Source organism: Atractosteus spatula, unplaced genomic scaffold (assembly GCF_055471065.1).
Source record: "Atractosteus spatula isolate fAtrSpa1 unplaced genomic scaffold, fAtrSpa1.hap1 Scaffold_41, whole genome shotgun sequence".
NCBI lineage: Eukaryota > Metazoa > Chordata > Actinopteri > Semionotiformes > Lepisosteidae > Atractosteus > Atractosteus spatula.
The window spans coordinates 75,426-93,427 of NW_028296870.1; the positions used below are offsets into that span (position 1 = coordinate 75,426).

The 18,002-nt window shown below is 55.2% G+C and overlaps 5 non-coding genes across 5 annotated transcripts; all 5 read left to right on the forward strand.

The window, feature by feature from the left end:
* The first annotated feature begins 1,330 nt into the window (after nucleotides 1–1,330).
* Nucleotides 1,331–1,403, forward strand: trnav-cac (transfer RNA valine (anticodon CAC)). Its single transcript has one exon. It is a non-coding gene; the product is annotated as a tRNA-Val (tRNA).
* Nucleotides 1,404–4,213: 2,810 nt separating this feature from the next.
* Nucleotides 4,214–4,285, forward strand: trnae-uuc (transfer RNA glutamic acid (anticodon UUC)). Its single transcript has one exon. It is a non-coding gene; the product is annotated as a tRNA-Glu (tRNA).
* Nucleotides 4,286–4,738: 453 nt separating this feature from the next.
* On the forward strand, nucleotides 4,739–4,811 carry trnav-cac (transfer RNA valine (anticodon CAC)). Its single transcript has one exon. It is a non-coding gene; the product is annotated as a tRNA-Val (tRNA).
* Nucleotides 4,812–7,952: 3,141 nt separating this feature from the next.
* trnae-uuc (transfer RNA glutamic acid (anticodon UUC)) lies at nucleotides 7,953–8,024 on the forward strand. Its single transcript has one exon. It is a non-coding gene; the product is annotated as a tRNA-Glu (tRNA).
* Nucleotides 8,025–14,766: 6,742 nt separating this feature from the next.
* On the forward strand, nucleotides 14,767–14,838 carry trnae-uuc (transfer RNA glutamic acid (anticodon UUC)). Its single transcript has one exon. It is a non-coding gene; the product is annotated as a tRNA-Glu (tRNA).
* The last annotated feature ends 3,164 nt before the right edge of the window (nucleotides 14,839–18,002 follow it).

An 18,002-nucleotide genomic window follows, 5' to 3' on the forward strand; every position in this document is an offset into this window, starting at 1 on the left:
GACCGGTCATTTGTTCCCAATGTATTTCCGGTGCCTTCATGCACTCTTGTACCAAACGCACGTTCCTTCTGTACGCGGAGCCGATCATTTGCAATTGGGCTGTGCCGACAGACCAGGACGAGCTCTGTCGGCTCAAAAGCAGCGCAGGACCTGCAACAACAACAGAAAGATTAGCATCCAGCGGGGGCCTCTTAGTGAGCCCAAGATCTCATCAAGAATCGGCTCCAGCAACAGGGCTGGGCGCATTGTTCCATTCTCCGACCACTCTCGGTGTAAACAAGTCCCTCCTGGTCTCTGCTTGAAATGCACTTTCCTGCGTTTGCTTTGGGGTAACTGGCTTCCCCTGCATGGGCGAATGTGAAGAAGATCCTTAGTAAGTCATTGAAGAAAACCGAGAAGAGGTCAGAGTGGCCTCTGTCGTTCATCAACGATCCAGTCAGGCAGTACTCCTCTGTAAAGCGCCGTTCGTTCACATCGATTGGCTTTTTTTTGCCTTCATTCGCGCAAGTAGTCAAAGCAGACGCCCCTATTCTGCCGTGACCCGGATTCGAACCGGGGTTGTTGCGGCCACAACGCAAAGTACTGACCACTATACGATCACGGCGAGTTACCGATACCCACGTGGCAGGCCGGAAAAGGCTGTGCTCTCTTCGTGTGACCTAATTCGGAAAAGTCCTGACGTTGCATTTCAACTGAGCCCCAGTATACATCGACCCTTCGACACTCTGAGTGACAACTCTCTTGCGCGTTTTCTCATATTTATGTAGTTTGCTTGCATGATGCCCGGAACAGCAGGGGTGTGTGCTCCCATATGGTCTATCGGTTAGGATTCCTGGTTTTCACCCAGGCGGCCCGGGTTCGACTCCCGGTATGGGAACCTGTCAGTTTTGCCTCCTGCTTTCCAAAAGATCAGCACCGTGTACGAAGGAGCCGCATTAAAACCACTCGAACGTGCAAAACGCGCGAGAAGAGGGGGCGCTTGTTTCCAACCGAAGACTTCTCGCGTGTGAGACGAGCTGATCATCCCTGCAGGAGGTGGGAGGGTTACTCTGGTAGACAGGGCTGACCTTCGGCAATAGGATTTATACTCTCCAAGATGATATTTGCACTTTCTGGAGAGGCGATTTTCTCCACTTCAGTAGCCCGATTTCGTCGATTGCGTGGAGAGGGCTGTAGAATGTGGCGCCGCCTTTCCTGCTCCGTCCATGACAGGCGTGCTGGTCTCTGGAGAGAGAGCACGGTCCATCAGCGCACTCCAATAAAGGCACTGGAAGCAGCTGAATCGCATTGGCGAAGCTCAGCGCTGGGCCGCTGGGCAGGGATTGCCACCGTTTCCGTAGTGTAGTGGTTATCACGTTCGCCTCACACGCGAAAGGTCCCCGGTTCGAAACCGGGCGGAAACAGACCGGCTTCCTTTGTCGGCACGCACAAAAGGGGATTGGGGATTCGCCTAGCGCAGTGATCGAACAGACCCACTCACCTCTTAGTGTGGCGGGATCTGCACAGTGCATGTCGCAGCGCATCCTGCTTTCACTTCAATGCGCGTCCTGATGTACCCCAGTCTCCCGCGTGACAGGTGCGGATAATCACCACTATACTAACGAGGAAGACATCGCTCTCTCCGACCCCCGGCATCGTGTCCCGACCCACCGTGCTGGAAGCCGACGCCTGCTGTGATTCCTTTACGGAGCAGAAATGACAACCGAGGAGCCGAGAGATCATTTCAGCATTTCGCGTCTGAACAGAAAACACAAACGACCAACTCGGAATGATTTGCCTTTGATGCTTTCAAAGCGTTCTTTGTGCATCGAACAGACCCACTCACCTCTTAGTGTGGCGGGATCTGCACAGTGCATGTCGCAGCGCTTCCTGCTTTCACTTCAATGTGCTTCCTGATGTCGAGTCGTGTGCCGTGCGGAGGCTCTGAAAGCGAGAGCAATGAAAAGGTGCACGGCGCTGTGAAAGAAAACAGAGAAGTGAAAGGCAGTCCTTTCTCTAAGGAGGTAAAAGAAAAGCTTTCTACTCCCCGTCAGGGAACCGAACCCTGGTCTCCCGCGTGACAGGCGGGGATACTTGCCACTATACTAACGAGGAAGACACCGCACTCTCCGATCCTCGGCATCGTGTCCCGACCCAGCGTGCTGGAAGGCGACGCGTGCTGTGATTCCTTTACGGAACAGAAATGACAACCGAGGAGCCGAGAGATCATGTCAGCATTTCGCGTCTGAACGGAAAACACAAACGACCAACTCGGAATGACTTGCTTTTGACGCTTTTCAAAGCGTTCTTTGTGCACGACGACTGCGCCGCCTAGCAGATACAGATGGGTTGTACAACTCTGAACTAGCAAATGGAAGAGGGCTAAGCCCCCTCTCTTTTAGCCCAGGTTCGATCTGTCTCCCAGAATCACCAGGGCGCACGCACACACACCCGTGCCGTTGAAGTGCTCTGCTTCATTTCTAAGGGCAACTCAACATTCACTCCTACCCCGAGAACAGAAAAGACAGCGTCCGCAGCAACAACAGCTCAGGTCTCTGCACAGGAGCTAAGCTGCCCCCATCTCCTCTGCTCTGCGGCTCCTGCGGAGTGGAGTCCTGCCTGGAGCCGTGTTTGCAGGCGGCGGCTCCCCGCGCTCTGTCTGTGCGTCCAAGAGCTCCTGGGAGGAAGAGAGAGCCCTCCCACTCGGGGGCTTTTCCACGGTCTGTGTGAGGAGGGGCGGGTGTGTCCAGTAGCTTATCGAGCGGAAGCCTGGGGCGGCGGAGAGCTGTGATCGTGCAGACCTTGAGGTGTCACCTCTTTGTCTGCTTTCCCGCCCCCCCTCCGCCCAAGCTCTGCTCCAGAGTAGCCCGGCAACCCCTCACACCTGCACGTGTCACAACCTAAGGTGTGGTCATGAGACACCCATGGGGTGCTGCTCTGTTCTTGCTAATTGTTTCCTGCCCGTCGCAGGCAGGAGTCCATGCGAGGAAGATGCGCTGGACAGAGCTCAGAGGGCACAGCTGGGTGGCTTTCCTTCTGAGTGACGTTCCTGCAACACTCTCCCGCTCCTCTTGGTGCGCTCATGCCGCAACACAGGAAGGCTGGAGCAGGTGGCTGTGGGCTCTGCGCACTGCCGAAATAGGTCAGTTGGGAGAGCGTTAGACTGAAGATCTAAAAGTCCCTGGTTTGATCCCGGGTTTCGGCATTTTGTTTCATCGCGCCCTTTGTTCCTCTCTCCAGCGCCCCCTGCCTAAAGTGACGCTTCCCTTTCTCAGCCCGAAACGCAAGCGAGACACCAGCAGCGGTCCCTGCAGGTTTCCGTAGTGTAGCGGCTATCACGTTCGCCTCACACGCGAAAGGTCCCCGGTTCGAGACCGGGCGGAAACAGCCTCTTTTTGCACGCTCCTGTACTTCACAGAGGTCTTGAGCGACCGGTCATTTGTTCCCAAAGTATTTCCGGTGCCTTCATGCACTCTTGTACCAAACGCACGTTCCTTCTGTACGCGGAGCCGATCATTTGCAATTGGGCTGTGCCGACAGACCAGGACGAGCTCTGTCGGCTCAAAAGCAGCGCAGGACCTGCAACAACAACAGAAAGATTAGCATCCAGCGGGGGCCTCTTAGTGAGCCCAAGATCTCATCAAGAATCGGCTCCAGCAACAGGGCTGGGCGCATTGTTCCATTCTCCGACCACTCTCGGTGTAAACAAGTCCCTCCTGGTCTCTGCTTGAAATGCACTTTCCTGCGTTTGCTTTGGGGTAACTGGCTTCCCCTGCATGGGCGAATGTGAAGAAGATCCTTAGTAAGTCATTGAAGAAAACCGAGAAGAGGTCAGAGTGGCCTCTGTCGTTCATCAACGATCCAGTCAGGCAGTACTCCTCTGTAAAGCGCCGTTCGTTCACATCGATTGGCTTTTTTTTGCCTTCATTCGCGCAAGTAGTCAAAGCAGACGCCCCTATTCTGCCGTGACCCGGATTCGAACCGGGGTTGTTGCGGCCACAACGCAAAGTACTGACCACTATACGATCACGGCGAGTTACCGATACCCACGTGGCAGGCCGGAAAAGGCTGTGCTCTCTTCGTGTGACCTAATTCGGAAAAGTCCTGACGTTGCATTTCAACTGAGCCCCAGTATACATCGACCCTTCGACACTCTGAGTGACAACTCTCTTGCGCGTTTTCTCATATTTATGTAGTTTGCTTGCATGATGCCCGGAACAGCAGGGGTGTGTGCTCCCATATGGTCTAGCGGTTAGGATTCCTGGTTTTCACCCAGGCGGCCCGGGTTCGACTCCCGGTATGGGAACCTGTCAGTTTTGCCTCCTGCTTTCCAAAAGATCAGCACCGTGTACGAAGGAGCCGCATTAAAACCACTCGAACGTGCAAAACGCGCGAGAAGAGGGGGCGCTTGTTTCCAACCGAAGACTTCTCGCGTGTGAGACGAGCTGATCATCCCTGCAGGAGGTGGGAGGGTTACTCTGGTAGACAGGGCTGACCTTCGGCAATAGGATTTATACTCTCCAAGATGATATTTGCACTTTCTGGAGAGGCGATTTTCTCCACTTCAGTAGCCCGATTTCGTCGATTGCGTGGAGAGGGCTGTAGAATGTGGCGCCGCCTTTCCTGCTCCGTCCATGACAGGCGTGCTGGTCTCTGGAGAGAGAGCACGGTCCATCAGCGCACTCCAATAAAGGCACTGGAAGCAGCTGAATCGCATTGGCGAAGCTCAGCGCTGGGCCGCTGGGCAGGGATTGCCACCGTTTCCGTAGTGTAGTGGTTATCACGTTCGCCTCACACGCGAAAGGTCCCCGGTTCGAAACCGGGCGGAAACAGACCGGCTTCCTTTGTCGGCACGCACAAAAGGGGATTGGGGATTCGCCTAGCGCAGTGATCGAACAGACCCACTCACCTCTTAGTGTGGCGGGATCTGCACAGTGCATGTCGCAGCGCATCCTGCTTTCACTTCAATGCGCGTCCTGATGTACCCCAGTCTCCCGCGTGACAGGTGCGGATAATCACCACTATACTAACGAGGAAGACATCGCTCTCTCCGACCCCCGGCATCGTGTCCCGACCCACCGTGCTGGAAGCCGACGCCTGCTGTGATTCCTTTACGGAGCAGAAATGACAACCGAGGAGCCGAGAGATCATTTCAGCATTTCGCGTCTGAACAGAAAACACAAACGACCAACTCGGAATGATTTGCCTTTGATGCTTTCAAAGCGTTCTTTGTGCATCGAACAGACCCACTCACCTCTTAGTGTGGCGGGATCTGCACAGTGCATGTCGCAGCGCATCCTGCTTTCACTTCAATGCGCGTCCTGAAGTACCCCAGTCTCCCGCGTGACAGGTGCGGATAATCACCACTATACTAACGAGGAAGACATCGCTCTCTCCGACCCCCGGCATCGTGTCCCGACCCACCGTGCTGGAAGCCGACGCCTGCTGTGATTCCTTTACGGAGCAGAAATGACAACCGAGGAGCCGAGAGATCATTTCAGCATTTCGCGTCTGAACAGAAAACACAAACGACCAACTCGGAATGATTTGCCTTTGATGCTTTCAAAGCGTTCTTTGTGCATCGAACAGACCCACTCACCTCTTAGTGTGGCGGGATCTGCACAGTGCATGTCGCAGCGCTTCCTGCTTTCACTTCAATGTGCTTCCTGATGTCGAGTCGTGTGCCGTGCGGAGGCTCTGAAAGCGAGAGCAATGAAAAGGTGCACGGCGCTGTGAAAGAAAACAGAGAAGTGAAAGGCAGTCCTTTCTCTAAGGAGGTAAAAGAAAAGCTTTCTACTCCCCGTCAGGGAACCGAACCCTGGTCTCCCGCGTGACAGGCGGGGATACTTGCCACTATATTAACGAGGAAGACACCGCACTCTCCGATCCTCGGCATCGTGTCCCGACCCAGCGTGCTGGAAGGCGACGCGTGCTGTGATTCCTTTACGGAACAGAAATGACAACCGAGGAGCCGAGAGATCATGTCAGCATTTCGCGTCTGAACGGAAAACACAAACGACCAACTCGGAATGACTTGCTTTTGACGCTTTTCAAAGCGTTCTTTGTGCACGACGACTGCGCCGCCTAGCAGATACAGATGGGTTGTACAACTCTGAACTAGCAAATGGAAGAGGGCTAAGCCCCCTCTCTTTTAGCCCAGGTTCGATCTGTCTCCCAGAATCACCAGGGCGCACGCACACACACCCGTGCCGTTGAAGTGCTCTGCTTCATTTCTAAGGGCAACTCAACATTCACTCCTACCCCGAGAACAGAAAAGACAGCGTCCGCAGCAACAACAGCTCAGGTCTCTGCACAGGAGCTCAGCTGCCCCCATCTCCTCTGCTCTGCGGCTCCTGCGGAGTGGAGTCCTGCCTGGAGCCGTGTTTGCAGGCGGCGGCTCCCCGCGCTCTGTCTGTGCGTCCAAGAGCTCCTGGGAGGAAGAGAGAGCCCTCCCACTCGGGGGCTTTTCCACGGTCTGTGTGAGGAGGGGCGGGTGTGTCCAGTAGCTTATCGAGCGGAAGCCTGGGGCGGCGGAGAGCTGTGATCGTGCAGACCTTGAGGTGTCACCTCTTTGTCTGCTTTCCCGCCCCCCCTCCGCCCAAGCTCTGCTCCAGAGTAGCCCGGCAACCCCTCACACCTGCACGTGTCACAACCTAAGGTGTGGTCATGAGACACCCATGGGGTGCTGCTCTGTTCTTGCTAATTGTTTCCTGCCCGTCGCAGGCAGGAGTCCATGCGAGGAAGATGCGCTGGACAGAGCTCAGAGGGCACAGCTGGGTGGCTTTCCTTCTGAGTGACGTTCCTGCAACACTCTCCCGCTCCTCTTGGTGCGCTCATGCCGCAACACAGGAAGGCTGGAGCAGGTGGCTGTGGGCTCTGCGCACTGCCGAAATAGGTCAGTTGGGAGAGCGTTAGACTGAAGATCTAAAAGTCCCTGGTTTGATCCCGGGTTTCGGCATTTTGTTTCATCGCGCCCTTTGTTCCTCTCTCCAGCGCCCCCTGCCTAAAGTGACGCTTCCCTGTCTCAGCCCGAAACGCAAGCGAGACACCAGCAGCAGTCCCTGCAGGTTTCCGTAGTGTAGCGGCTATCACGTTCGCCTCACACGCGAAAGGTCCCCGGTTCGAGACCGGGCGGAAACAGCCTCTTTTTGCACGCTCCTGTACTTCACAGAGGTCTTGAGCGACCGGTCATTTGTTCCCAATGTATTTCCGGTGCCTTCATGCACTCTTGTACCAAACGCACGTTCCTTCTGTACGCGGAGCCGATCATTTGCAATTGGGCTGTGCCGACAGACCAGGACGAGCTCTGTCGGCTCAAAAGCAGCGCAGGACCAGCAAGAACAACAGAAAGATTAGCATCCAGTGAGCCCAAGATCTCATCAAGAATCGGCTCCAGCAACAGGGCTGGGCGCATTGTTCCATTCTCCGACCACTCTCGGTGTAAACAAGTCCCTCCTGGTCTCTGCTTGAAATGCACTTTCCTGCGTTTGCTTTGGTGTAACTGGCTTCCCCTGCATGGGCGAATGTGAAGAAGATCCTTAGTAAGTCGTTGAAGAAAACCGAGAAGAGGTCGGAGTGGCCTCTGTCGTTCATCAACGATCCAGTCAGGCAGTACTCCTCTGTAAAGCGCCGTTCGTTCACATCGATTGGCTTTTTTTTGCCTTCATTCGCGCAAGTAGTAAAAGCAGACGCCCCTATTCTGCCGTGACCCGGATTCAAACCGGGGTTGTTGCGGCCACAACGCAAAGTACTGACCACTATACGATCACGGCGAGTTACCGATACACACATGGTAGGGCGGAAAAGGCTGTGCTCTCTTCGTGTGACCTAATTCGGAAAAGTCCTGACGTTGCATTTCAACTGAGCCCCAGTATACATCGACCCTTCGACACTCTGAGTGACAACTCTCTTGCGTGTTTTCGCATATTTATGTAGTTTGCTTGCATGATGCCCGGAACAGCGGGGTTGTGTGCTCCCATATGGTCTAGTGGTTAGGATTCCTGGTTTTCACCCAGGCGGCCCGGGTTTGACTCCCGGTATGGGAACGTGTCAGTTTTGCCTCCTGCTTTCCAAAAGATCAGCACCGTGTACGAAGGAGCCGCATTAAAACCACTCGAACGTGCAAAACGCGCGAGAAGAGGGGGCGCTTGTTTCCAACCGAAGACTTCTCGCGTGTGAGACGAGCTGATCATCGCTGCAGGAGGTGGGAGGGTTACTCTGGTAGACAGGGCTGACCTTCGGCAATAGGATTTATACTCTCCAAGATGATATTTGCACTTTCTGGAGAGGCGATTTTCTCCACTTCAGTAGCCCGATTTCGTCGATTGCGTGGAGAGGGCTGTAGAATGTGGCGCCGCTTTTCCTGCTCCGTCCATGACAGGCGTGCTGGTCTCTGGAGAGAGAGCACGGTCCATCAGCGCACTCCAATAAAGGCACTGGAAGCAGCTGAATCGCATTGGCGAAGCTCAGCACTGGGCCGCTGGGAAGGGTTTGCTACCGTTTCCGTAGTGTAGTGGTTATCACGTTTGCCTCACACGCGAAAAGTCCCTGGTTCGAAACTGGGCGGAAACAGACCGGCTTCTTTTGTCGCCACGCACAAAAGGGGATTGGGGATTCGCCTAGCGCTGTGATCGCACAGACCCACTCACCTCTTAGTGTGGCGGGATCTGCACAGTGCATGTCGCAGCGCATCCTGCTTTCACTCCAATGCGCGTCCTGATGTACCCCAGTCTCCCGCGTGACAGGTGGGGATAATCACCACTATACTAACGAGGAAGACATCGCTCTCTCCGACCCCCGGCATCGTGTCCCGACCCACCGTGCTGGAAGCCGACGCGTGCTGTGATTTCTTTACGGAGCAGAAATGACAACCGAGGAGCCGAGAGATCATTTCAGCATTTCGCGTCTGAACAGAAAACACAAACGACCAACTCGGAATGACTTGCCTTTGACGCTCATCAAAGCGTTCTTTGTGCATCGAACAGACCCACTCACCTCTTAGTGTGGCTGGATCTGCACAGTGCATGTCGCAGCGCTTCCTGCTTTCACTTCAATGTGCTTTCTGATGTCGAGTCGTGTGCCGTGCGGAGGCTCTGAAAGCGAGAGCAATGAAAAGGTGCACGACGCTGTGAAAGAAAACAGAGAAGTGAAAGGCAGTCCTTTCTCTAAGGAGGTAAAAGAAAAGCTTTCTACTCCCCGTCGGGGAATCGAACCCCGGTCTCCCGCGTGACAGGCGGGGATACTTGCCACCATACTAACGAGGAAGACATCACACCCTTCGATCCCCGGCATCGTGTCCCGACCCAGCGTGCTGGAAGGCGACGCGTGCTGTGATTTCTTTACGGAGCAGAAATGACAACCGAGGAGCCGAGAGATCATTTCAGCATTTCGCGTCTGAACGGAAAACACAAACGACCAACTCAGAATGACTTGCTTTTGACGCTTTTCAAAGCGTTCTTTGTGCACGACGACTGCGCCGCCTAGCAGATACAAATGGGTTGTACAACTCTGAACTAGCAAATGGAAGAGGGCTAAGCCCCCTCTCTTTTAGCCCAGGTTCGATCTGTCTCCCAGAATCACCAGGGCGCACGCACACACACACACACCCGTGCCGTTGAAGTGCTCTGCTTCATTTCTAAGGGCAACTCAACATTCACTCCTACCCCGAGAACAGAAAAGACAGCGTCCGCAGCAACAACAGCTCAGGTCTCTGCACAGGAACTAAGCTGCCCCCATCTCCTCTGCTCTGCGGCTCCTGCGGAGTGGAGTCCTGCCTGGAGCCGTGTTTGCAGGCGGCAGCTCCCCGCGCTCTGTCTGTGCGTCGTGTCCAAGAGCTCCTGGGAGGAAGAGAGAGCCCTCCCACTCGGGGGCTTTTCCACGGTCTGTGTGAGGAGGGGCGGGTGTGTCCAGTAGCTTATCGAGCGGAAGCCTGGGGCGGCGGAGAGCTGTGATCGTGCAGACCTTGAGGTGTCACCTCTTTGTCTGCTTTCCCGCCCCCCCTCCGCCCAAGCTCTGCTCCAGAGTAGCCCGGCAACCCCTCACACCTGCACGTGTCACAACCTAAGGTGTGGTCATGAGACACCCATGGGGTGCTGTTCTGTTCTTGCTAATTGTTTCCTGCCCGTCGCAGGCAGGAGTCCATGCGAGGAAGATGCGCTGGACAGAGCTCAGAGGGCGCAGCTGGGTGGCTTTCCTTCTGAGTGACGTTCCTGCAACACTCTCCCGCTCCTCTTGGTGCGCTCATGCCGCTGGAGCAGGTGGCTGTGGGCTCTGTGCACTGCCGAAATAGCTCAGTTGGGAGAGCGTTAGACTGAAGATCTAAAGGTCCCTGGTTTGATCCCGGGTTTCGGCATTTTGTTTCATCGCGCCCTTTGTTCCTCTTTCCAGCGCCCCATGCCTAAAGTGACGCTTCCCATTCTCAGCCCGAAACGCAAGCGAGACACCAGCAGCGGTCCCTGCAGGTTTCCGTAGTGTAGCGGCTATCACGTTCGCCTAACACGCGAAAGGTCCCCGGTCCGAGACCGGGCGGAAATAGCCTCTTGTTGCACGCTCCTGTACTTCACAGAGGTCTTGAGCGACCGGTCATTTGTTCCCAATGTATTTCCGGTGCCTTCATGCACTCTTGTACCAAACGCACGTTCCTTCTGTACGCGGAGCCGATCATTTGCAATTGGGCTGTGCCGACAGACCAGGACGAGCTCTGTCGGCTCAAAAGCAGCGCAGGACCTGCAACAACAACAGAAAGATTAGCATCCAGCGGGGGCCTCTTAGTGAGCCCAAGATCTCATCAAGAATCGGCTCCAGCAACAGGGCTGGGCGCATTGTTCCATTCTCCGACCACTCTCGGTGTAAACAAGTCCCTCCTGGTCTCTGCTTGAAATGCACTTTCCTGCGTTTGCTTTGGTGTAACTGGCTTCCCCTGCATGGGCGAATGTGAAGAAGATCCTTAGTAAGTCATTGAAGAAAACCGAGAAGAGGTCAGAGTGGCCTCTGTCGTTCATCAACGATCCAGTCAGGCAGTACTCCTCTGTAAAGCGCCGTTCGTTCACATCGATTGGCTTTTTTTTGCCTTCATTCGCGCAAGTAGTCAAAGCAGACGCCCCTATTCTGCCGTGACCCGGATTCGAACCGGGGTTGTTGCGGCCACAACGCAAAGTACTGACCACTATACGATCACGGCGAGTTACCGATACCCACGTGGCAGGCCGGAAAAGGCTGTGCTCTCTTCGTGTGACCTAATTCGGAAAAGTCCTGACGTTGCATTTCAACTGAGCCCCAGTATACATCGACCCTTTGACACTCTGAGTGACAACTCTCTTGCGCGTTTTCTCATATTTATGTAGTTTGCTTGCATGATACCCGGAACAGCAGGGGTGTGTGCTCCCATATGGTCTATCGGTTAGGATTCCTGGTTTTCACCCAGGCGGCCCGGGTTCGACTCCCGGTATGGGAACCTGTCAGTTTTGCCTCCTGCTTTCCAAAAGATCAGCACCGTGTACGAAGGAGCCGCATTAAAACCACTCGAACGTGCAAAACGCGCGAGAAGAGGGGGCGCTTGTTTCCAACCGAAGACTTCTCGCGTGTGAGACGAGCTGATCATCCCTGCAGGAGGTGGGAGGGTTACTCTGGTAGACAGGGCTGACCTTCGGCAATAGGATTTATACTCTCCAAGATGATATTTGCACTTTCTGGAGAGGCGATTTTCTCCACTTCAGTAGCCCGATTTCGTCGATTGCGTGGAGAGGGCTGTAGAATGTGGCGCCGCCTTTCCTGCTCCGTCCATGACAGGCGTGCTGGTCTCTGGAGAGAGAGCACGGTCCATCAGCGCACTCCAATAAAGGCACTGGAAGCAGCTGAATCGCATTGGCGAAGCTCAGCGCTGGGCCGCTGGGCAGGGATTGCCACCGTTTCCGTAGTGTAGTGGTTATCACGTTCGCCTCACACGCGAAAAGTCCCCGGTTCGAAACCGGGCAGAAACAGATCGGCTTCCTTTGTCGGCACGCACAAAAGGGGATTGGGGATTCGCCTAGCGCAGTGATCGAACAGACCCACTCACCTCTTAGTGTGGCGGGATCTGCACAGTGCATGTCGCAGCGCATCCTGCTTTCACTTCAATGCGCGTCCTGATGTACCCCAGTCTCCCGCGTGACAGGTGCGGATAATCACCACTATACTAACGAGGAAGACATCGCTCTCTCCGACCCCCGGCATCGTGTCCCGACCCACCGTGCTGGAAGCCGACGCGTGCTGTGATTCCTTTACGGAGCAGAAATGACAACCGAGGAGCCGAGAGATCATTTCAGCATTTCGCGTCTGAACAGAAAACACAAACGACCAACTCGGAATGACTTGCCTTTGATGCTTTCAAAGCGTTCTTTGTGCATCGAACAGACCCACTCACCTCTTAGTGTGGCGGGATGTGCACAGTGCATGTCGCAGCGCTTCCTGCTTTCACTTCAATGTGCTTCCTGATGTCGAGTCGTGTGCCGTGCGGAGGCTCTGAAAGCGAGAGCAATGAAAAGGTGCACGGCGCTGTGAAAGAAAACAGAGAAGTGAAAGGCAGTCCTTTCTCTAAGGAGGTAAAAGAAAAGCTTTCTACTCCCCGTCAGGGAATCGAACCCTGGTCTCCCGCGTGACAGGCGGGGATACTCGCCACTATACTAACGAGGAAGACACCGCACTCTCCGATCCTCGGCATCGTGTCCCGACCCAGCGTGCTGGAAGGCGACGCGTGCTGTGATTCCTTTACGGAACAGAAATGACAACCGAGGAGCCGAGAGATCATGTCAGCATTTCGCGTCTGAACGGAAAACACAAACGACCAACTCGGAATGACTTGCTTTTGACGCTTTTCAAAGCGTTCTTTGTGCACGACGACTGCGCCGCCTAGCAGATACAGATGGGTTGTACAACTCTGAACTAGCAAATGGAAGAGGGCTAAGCCCCCTCTCTTTTAGCCCAGGTTCGATCTGTCTCCCAGAATCACCAGGGCGCACGCACACACACCCGTGCCGTTGAAGTGCTCTGCCTCATTTCTAAGGGCAACTCAACATTCACTCCTACCCCGAGAACAGAAAAGACAGCGTCCGCAGCAACAACAGCTCAGGTCTCTGCACAGGAGCTAAGCTGCCCCCATCTCCTCTGCTCTGCGGCTCCTGCGGAGTGGAGTCGGCCTGGAGCCGTGTTTGCAGGCGGCGGCTCCCCGCGCTCTGTCTGTGCGTCCAAGAGCTCCTGGGAGGAAGAGAGAGCCCTCCCACTCGGGGGCTTTTCCACGGTCTGTGTGAGGAGGGGCGGGTGTGTCCAGTAGCTTATCGAGCGGAAGCCTGGGGCGGCGGAGAGCTGTGATCGTGCAGACCTTGAGGTGTCACCTCTTTGTCTGCTTTCCCGCCCCCCCTCCGCCCAAGCTCTGCTCCAGAGTAGCCCGGCAACCCCTCACACCTGCACGTGTCACAACCTAAGGTGTGGTCATGAGACACCCATGGGGTGCTGCTCTGTTCTTGCTAATTGTTTCCTGCCCGTCGCAGGCAGGAGTCCATGCGAGAAAGATGCGCTGGACAGAGCTCAGAGGGCACAGCTGGGTGGCTTTCCTTCTGAGTGACGTTCCTGCAACACTCTCCCGCTCCTCTTGGTGCGCTCATGCCGCAACACAGGAAGGCTGGAGCAGGTGGCTGTGGGCTCTGCGCACTGCCGAAACAGGTCAGTTGGGAGAGCGTTAGACTGAAGATCTAAAAGTCCCTGGTTTGATCCCGGGTTTCGGCATTTTGTTTCATCGCGCCCTTTGTTCCTCTCTCCAGCGCCCCCTGCCTAAAGTGACGCTTCCCTTTCTCAGCCCGAAACGCAAGCGAGACACCAGCAGCGGTCCCTGCAGGTTTCCGTAGTGTAGCGGCTATCACGTTCGCCTAACACGCGAAAGGTCCCCGGTTCGAGACCGGGCGGAAACAGCCTCTTTTTGCACGCTCCTGTACTTCACAGAGGTCTTGAGCGACCGGTCATTTGTTCCCAATGTATTTCCGGTGCCTTCATGCACTCTTGTACCAAACGCACGTTCCTGCTGTACGCGGAGCCGATCATTTGCAATTGGGCTGTGCCGACAGACCAGGACGAGCTCTGTCGGCTCAAAAGCAGCGCAGGACCTGCAACAACAACAGAAAGATTAGCATCCAGCGGGGGCCTCTTAGTGAGCCCAAGATCTCATCAAGAATCGGCTCCAGCAACAGGGCTGGGCGCATTGTTCCATTCTCCGACCACTCTCGGTGTAAACAAGTCCCTCCTGGTCTCTGCTTGAAATGCACTTTCCTGCGTTTGCTTTGGTGTAACTGGCTTCCCCTGCATGGGCGAATGTGAAGAAGATCCTTAGTAAGTCATTGAAGAAAACCGAGAAGAGGTCAGAGTGGCCTCTGTCGTTCATCAACGATCCAGTCAGGCAGTACTCCTCTGTAAAGCGCCGTTCGTTCACATCGATTGGCTTTTTTTTGCCTTCATTCGCGCAAGTAGTAAAAGCAGACGCCCCTATTCTGCCGTGACCTGGATTCGAACCGGAGTTGTTGCGGCCACAACGCAAAGTACTGACCACTATACGATCACGGCGAGTTACCGATACCCACGTGGCAGGCCGGAAAAGGCTGTGCTCTCTTCGTGTGACCTAATTCGGAAAAGTCCTGACGTTGCATTTCAACTGAGCCCCAGTATACATCGACCCTTCGACACTCTGAGTGACAACTCTCTTGCGCGTTTTCTCATATTTATGTAGTTTGCTTGCATGATGCCCGGAACAGCAGGGGTGTATGCTCCCATATGGTCTAGCGGTTAGGATTCCTGGTTTTCACCCAGGCGGCCCGGGTTCGACTCCCGGTATGGGAACCTGTCAGTTTTGCCTCCTGCTTTCCAAAAGATCAGCACCGTGTACGAAGGAGCCGCATTAAAACCACTCGAACGTGCAAAACGCGCGAGAAGAGGGGGCGCTTGTTTCCAACCGAAGACTTCTCGCGTGTGAGACGAGCTGATCATCCCTGCAGGAGGTGGGAGGGTTACTCTGGTAGACAGGGCTGACCTTCGGCAATAGGGTTTATACTCTCCAAGATGATATTTGCACTTTCTGGAGAGGCGATTTTCTCCACTTCAGTAGCCCGATTTCGTCGATTGCGTGGAGAGGGCTGTAGAATGTGGCGCCGCCTTTCCTGCTCCGTCCATGACAGGCGTGCTGGTCTCTGGAGAGAGAGCACGGTCCATCAGCGCACTCCAATAAAGGCACTGGAAGCAGCTGAATCGCATTGGCGAAGCTCAGCGCTGGGCCGCTGGGCAGGGATTGCCACCGTTTCCGTAGTGTAGTGGTTATCACGTTCGCCTCACACGCGAAAGGTCCCCGGCCCGAAACCGGGCGGAAACAGACCGGCTTCCTTTGTCGGCACGCACAAAAGGGGATTGGGGATTCGCCTAGCGCTGTGATCGAACAGACCCACTCACCTCTTAGTGTGGCGGGATCTGCACAGTGCATGTCGCAGCGCATCCTGCTTTCACTTCAATGCGCGTCCTGATGTACCCCAGTCTCCCGCGTGACAGGTGCGGATAATCACCACTATACTAACGAGCGAGAAAGACATCGCTCTCTCCGACCCCCGGCATCGTGTCCCGACCCACCGTGCTGGAAGCCGACGCGTGCTGTGATTCCTTTACGGAGCAGAAATGACAACCGAGGAGCCGAGAGATCATTTCAGCATTTCGCGTCTGAACAGAAAACACAAACGACCAACTCGGAATGACTTGCCTTTGATGCTTTCAAAGCGTTCTTTGTGCATCGAACAGACCCACTCACCTCTTAGTGTGGCGGGATGTGCACAGTGCATGTCGCAGCGCTTCCTGCTTTCACTTCAATGTGCTTCCTGATGTCGAGTCGTGTGCCGTGCGGAGGCTCTGAAAGCGAGAGCAATGAAAAGGTGCACGGCGCTGTGAAAGAAAACAGAGAAGTGAAAGGCAGTCCTTTCTCTAAGGAGGTAAAAGAAAAGCTTTCTACTCCCCGTCAGGGAATCGAACCCTGGTCTCCCGCGTGACAGGCGGGGATACTCGCCACTATACTAACGAGGAAGACACCGCACTCTCCGATCCTCGGCATCGTGTCCCGACCCAGCGTGCTGGAAGGCGACGCGTGCTGTGATTCCTTTACGGAACAGAAATGACAACCGAGGAGCCGAGAGATCATGTCAGCATTTCGCGTCTGAACGGAAAACACAAACGACCAACTCGGAATGACTTGCTTTTGACGCTTTTCAAAGCGTTCTTTGTGCACGACGACTGCGCCGCCTAGCAGATACAGATGGGTTGTACAACTCTGAACTAGCAAATGGAAGAGGGCTAAGCCCCCTCTCTTTTAGCCCAGGTTCGATCTGTCTCCCAGAATCACCAGGGCGCACGCACACACACCCGTGCCGTTGAAGTGCTCTGCCTCATTTCTAAGGGCAACTCAACATTCACTCCTACCCCGAGAACAGAAAAGACAGCGTCCGCAGCAACAACAGCTCAGGTCTCTGCACAGGAGCTAAGCTGCCCCCATCTCCTCTGCTCTGCGGCTCCTGCGGAGTGGAGTCGGCCTGGAGCCGTGTTTGCAGGCGGCGGCTCCCCGCGCTCTGTCTGTGCGTCCAAGAGCTCCTGGGAGGAAGAGAGAGCCCTCCCACTCGGGGGCTTTTCCACGGTCTGTGTGAGGAGGGGCGGGTGTGTCCAGTAGCTTATCGAGCGGAAGCCTGGGGCGGCGGAGAGCTGTGATCGTGCAGACCTTGAGGTGTCACCTCTTTGTCTGCTTTCCCGCCCCCCCTCCGCCCAAGCTCTGCTCCAGAGTAGCCCGGCAACCCCTCACACCTGCACGTGTCACAACCTAAGGTGTGGTCATGAGACACCCATGGGGTGCTGCTCTGTTCTTGCTAATTGTTTCCTGCCCGTCGCAGGCAGGAGTCCATGCGAGAAAGATGCGCTGGACAGAGCTCAGAGGGCGCAGCTGGGTGGCTTTCCTTCTGAGTGACGTTCCTGCAACACTCTCCCGCTCCTCTTGGTGCGCTCATGCCGCAACACAGGAAGGCTGGAGCAGGTGGCTGTGGGCTCTGCGCACTGCCGAAACAGGTCAGTTGGGAGATCGTTAGACTGAAGATCTAAAAGTCCCTGGTTTGATCCCGGGTTTCGGCATTTTGTTTCATCGCGCCCTTTGTTCCTCTCTCCAGCGCCCCCTGCCTAAAGTGACGCTTCCCTTTCTCAGCCCGAAACGCAAGCGAGACACCAGCAGCGGTCCCTGCAGGTTTCCGTAGTGTAGCGGCTATCACGTTCGCCTAACACGCGAAAGGTCCCCGGTTCGAGACCGGGCGGAAACAGCCTCTTTTTGCACGCTCCTGTACTTCACAGAGGTCTTGAGCGACCGGTCATTTGTTCCCAATGTATTTCCGGTGCCTTCATGCACTCTTGTACCAAACGCACGTTCCTGCTGTACGCGGAGCCGATCATTTGCAATTGGGCTGTGCCGACAGACCAGGACGAGCTCTGTCGGCTCAAAAGCAGCGCAGGACCTGCAACAACAACAGAAAGATTAGCATCCAGCGGGGGCCTCTTAGTGAGCCCAAGATCTCATCAAGAATCGGCTCCAGCAACAGGGCTGGGCGCATTGTTCCATTCTCCGACCACTCTCGGTGTAAACAAGTCCCTCCTGGTCTCTGCTTGAAATGCACTTTCCTGCGTTTGCTTTGGTGTAACTGGCTTCCCCTGCATGGGCGAATGTGAAGAAGATCCTTAGTAAGTCATTGAAGAAAACCGAGAAGAGGTCAGAGTGGCCTCTGTCGTTCATCAACGATCCAGTCAGGCAGTACTCCTCTGTAAAGCGCCGTTCGTTCACATCGATTGGCTTTTTTTTGCCTTCATTCGCGCAAGTAGTAAAAGCAGACGCCCCTATTCTGCCGTGACCTGGATTCGAACCGGAGTTGTTGCGGCCACAACGCAAAGTACTGACCACTATACGATCACGGCGAGTTACCGATACCCACGTGGCAGGC